Source organism: Schistocerca gregaria, chromosome 9 (genome assembly GCF_023897955.1).
Source record: "Schistocerca gregaria isolate iqSchGreg1 chromosome 9, iqSchGreg1.2, whole genome shotgun sequence".
In the NCBI taxonomy this organism is placed as follows: Eukaryota; Metazoa; Arthropoda; class Insecta; order Orthoptera; family Acrididae; genus Schistocerca; species Schistocerca gregaria.
In genome coordinates this window covers 110709084-110713421 of record NC_064928.1, presented here as the reverse complement: position 1 = coordinate 110713421, position 4338 = coordinate 110709084, and the positions used below count along the sequence as shown (strand labels likewise).

The window sequence follows — 4338 nt, the reverse complement described above, 5'->3', positions numbered from 1 at the left end:
TCATCAGCCGTAATTGTCGCCGTGAGAATCTCCGCAGCAGACTCGTCCAGGGTATCTGTCAAGGAACGGAGGACATCAGACATTACCGCCACGTTCCGGTCCTCTGCTGCATAGAACTCGTTGTAGTGATCCACAAAGGCTCTTACGATGTCATTCTGGGACGTCAATCGACGACCATCTGGCATGTCGAGGGCGTTGATCAACTTTCTACGACACCGCTGCTTCTCTCGGATAACATGATGCATGGACGGGAGCTCTCCTGGTACACATTCGTGACATCTTGCGCGTACTACTGTGCCTTCAAGGCGGTGACGCATAAGAGAAATTATCTTCGCCTTAATACGTTGAATTTCAACCTGTCGTTGAACTGAGGGGGCAAGGTTTGAGAGTTCCCGGAGAATTGTGAAATAGTATTCCATGGTATGTCGGTGCCATAACATTTTATCGCGACCGTAATTCATCATAGAACGACGTAAAGCAGGCTTGGCGCAGTCGATCCACCACCGAAGTGTTGAAGGATACGCTGGAAGGCGTCTCACACAGTTGTTCCACGTCGTCTCTACGACCTGCCTACATTCCGGATCCTTGAGAAGGGCCACATTCAGCTTCCACAGGCCTCGACCGCGCCACACCTTCTGCCTCTGGAGCGAAACAGTGCAAATGTAGGCGATATGGTCGGAAAAGGCGGTAGGCCATAACTCAGCGTCAAGCGTGGCAGTTACGAGTCCTGGGGACACGTAGACACGGTCAAGACGACTTGCTGAATGGCTGGTGACGTACGTATACCCAGGCCGATCGCCATGCACGCGGTCCCAAGTATCGGTGAGTTTCAGTTCATGCACAAGCAGCTTGAGTTCCTGGCATGTGGTGAAATGGGGATGTTGGTCCTTTTGGGATAACACACAATTGAAGTCGCCGCCAAGAACAATATGGTCGTAGCGTCCGACAAACAAAGGAGCGATCTGTTCTGAATAGAATCGCGACCGCTCCCGTCGCTTGGCCGTGCCCGAGGGAGCGTAAACATTGATGACTCGAACACCGTGGAAAGTCACAGCAAGACCCCTAGCCGATGGTAGGTAAATCACTTCATCTACATCAATGCCTTCCTTTAAAAGAATAGCTGTCCCACTGCCACCGTCGGCACACGGCGTGAGGTAGGAAACATAGCCATAGACATTAGGAAACGTCGCCAGGCGAACTTCCTGCAAAAGGGCAACATCTAGGTCCGACGCCCTCAACATATCACGGAGCAATTGTAGTTTGACAGGGGTGCCAATGGTGTTGACATTGATGGAGCCAATCCTGTAAGCTTGTCTTAGAATTGGGACTACAGGGACGCTCATGGAGGCACGAAGAGCAGCAGCGAACAAGAATGTTGTCCCAGTAGGCTGCACATCCCCATCCTGTAACCCTGTCGATTAGGAGTCGTGGGCTGGAGCAGCGGCATTCGCGGCTGTCTCACTAGTTGGTGTTTCGTCGGCTACATCGTCAGACCACGCAAGGGTGCGTGGATGGTGTGCGTCCAGTGAAGTACCAGCAGAGTCCGAAGGCAGTGTCACGTCGGTGGTGGAAGAGTTGTCCTGGCTCAGCTGTTGTTCAACGTCCATAGGTACAGCGCCTGGTGCATGCAAGGATGGTTGTACGTCCGACGGAGTGCAAGTTGGTGCTTCCACCACGGATTCGTCCTTCGGGGGAACAACTTGATAATTTTGATCTTCATCGTCTTGAGACTGCGTCCTGCAGGTGTCAGACGGGGCGATCCGCCGTTTCCGACGTCTCTTCGGCGACCGTTGCTTGCGCACGTGATCTTCAGTGTCCGAAGACGCCTGGGGATCCGGATGTTCAGGCACAAAAGCATCGGTAGGCACAATCATGGAGTCAAGGGCCATCCCCTGTCCTTGAGATTGCTCACCACTGCACACGTCGGGAGGAGGAGGCAAGGGCGTCGGTCCGTCCGCAACAGCCTGAGGCAGTACCGGAGACGACGATGTACCAGTAGTAGGAGCCAGTGGTGTTCGCGGTCGGGGGTCGCTATGGAGAGCTTCGACAAACGTCAGCGGTAGCGACGTCGGAGCGGTCGTGGCCGGCAGGTCCCCAGGCGGTAACTGTGTGATTCTGCGCTGCAGACAGCTGGAACGGAGGTGTCCTTCTTTGCCACATCCCGAGCATGTCTTCGGCTGTCCATCATAAATAATAATTGCACGGCAGCCACCAATATATAAGTAGGACGGCACATGTTTGGTTAGTTCTATGCGGATCTGCCGTACTCCATTGAGAACCGGGTATGTAGTGAACTGAACCCACTTCTCAGCTGTGTGGCTAATCACTTTTCCATATGGATGGAATGCAGATACCACTACCTCTGAAGGCACCTCGAAAGGGAGTTCAAAAACACGTATCGTGCGCAGTCCAAGTCCCGCATGTTCCACAGTTACGTCACCGATGTGTCCATCAGAGTGACGGAACTTAAGACCACTTCGAGTTGCATCTAGAATTTTTTCACATATGTCTTCGTTGACCAATTTCACGTATACCACACTGCTCACTATAGAAAGGTGGATGCCAACAAGATCGTTGCAGTCAATCTTGACTTCATCTCTGATAAACTGTTCGATTTCCAGTGCTTTTGGTCGGGCATATTCAGGTGCAAAGCTAATCTTCAGTGTCGATTTTCGGTGGGCATAAGCCATTCTCTGTCGAATGAAATATAGCGCGCTAAGACGGCAGAATCACGTAAACAACTCCGCGAGCGAGCTGCGCGGCGAGGACGTAAACAAGACGTCCGTGCCGCTAGCGTGCCGAAAGGCGACTTCCGTAATTGTCCATCTACGTTATGAAAATATAACCGTTGTAAATACTTGCATTGTTTTTTTGTTGAATAAAAAAAACATGTTACTAGAATGGAGGCAACAAGATGGCCCAAAATTACAATGGACTGGATCCCGTCAGGCAGCAGAACAGTGGGAAGACCTAGGAAGAGGTGGATCGATGGAGTGAGAGAAGACCTGTTGCAGCTGGGAGTCACGGAAAACTGGAGACAGATAGCAGAAGACAGAGACGGATGGAGAGCTCTAACTGTGGTGGCGCGCGGTCCTCTGGGCCTGATCGCGTGAATGAATGAATGATGTTTTTTTGCTGAATGCCAATACTACGATTTCAGAAACTTCACGCATTGACTTATATACTTAACAGGTAAACCTGAAGATTCGATGTGAAACCGGTAGTTGCAAATAGAGCACCTTCATACAGCTATGCGGGTATAGGAATAATCTCATCATCTTGAGTTTTTTATTGTTATAATTTTTACGACAATCTGAAAGGTTATTTAGTACTGAGTGTTGTTACGTTATTTACAGTCTGTCAGTTGTTCATATTAATCTACTTTACAACATTCTAAAGAAACAGGACGAAATTTGTTAAATCTAAAATTTCAACTGAAAAAGTAAGTTGGTATTGCAAAAATTATTGTATTTCAGCTCAGCACATTTCTGTGTAATGAGGTCGCTTCCTGTGAGCGAATGTCGCTCTCAACAACAAATGTATAAAAAAAATATACATCAGCAATTTAAAGTTTGCAACATTATTTTCAGCAGCGTGAGAACAAAATAATTTCCGGTACTGGGAATCGAACCCGGGCCTGCTGGGTGAGAGCCAGCTATCCTAACCACTAGACCATACCGGATGTTGACCCTTTCTGTTTTTACATGCTGACACCCCTATGCTCCGGCGGGGTCGGAGTAACCACCTCCTTACTAGTAGCTCGTGTACTTGGTCACCGCCTTCGTGCCCTCGCTCACGGCGTGCTTGGCCAGCCCGCCAGGCAGCAAGAGCCGCACAGCGGTCTGGATCTCGCGGGACGTGATGGTCGAGCGCTTGTTGTAATGCGCCATGCGAGAAGCCTCTGCGGCAATCCGCTCGAAAATGACGTTCACGAAGCTGTTCATTATGCTCATCGCCTTCGACGAGATGCCCGTGTCAGGGTGCACCTTGTAGATGTAGATGGCATAGCTCTCCTTCCACTTGCGCTTCTTCTTCTTGTCGCCCTTCGAAATGTTGTTCTGCGCCTTGCCGGCCTTCTCGCTAGTCTTGGGCGGCATTTCGAACGTACGGCAGCAACACCGGCAAGCGCTCCGTTCTAGTCAATGTCTCCCCTCACAGGACAATGACGATAGGAATAAACATATTAAAATAATTTCCGGTACCTGGAATCGAACCTTTTTTTTTTTGTAACGTGATAAACTTTTATTTACAGATTAACAAAATACATTGCTTGATCAAAGGCACATTTAGGTTTACACATACAGTAATCGTATCTTTCCTTTTCATATAGTCTTTCTT

At 49.5% G+C, this 4338-nt stretch overlaps 1 non-coding gene across 1 annotated transcript; it reads right to left on the bottom strand.

Annotated features, from left to right (window-relative positions):
* Positions 1-3610: 3610 nt before the first annotated feature.
* Trnae-cuc (transfer RNA glutamic acid (anticodon CUC)) lies at positions 3611-3682 on the bottom strand. Its single transcript has one exon. It is a non-coding gene; the product is annotated as a tRNA-Glu (tRNA).
* Positions 3683-4338: the final 656 nt, after the last annotated feature.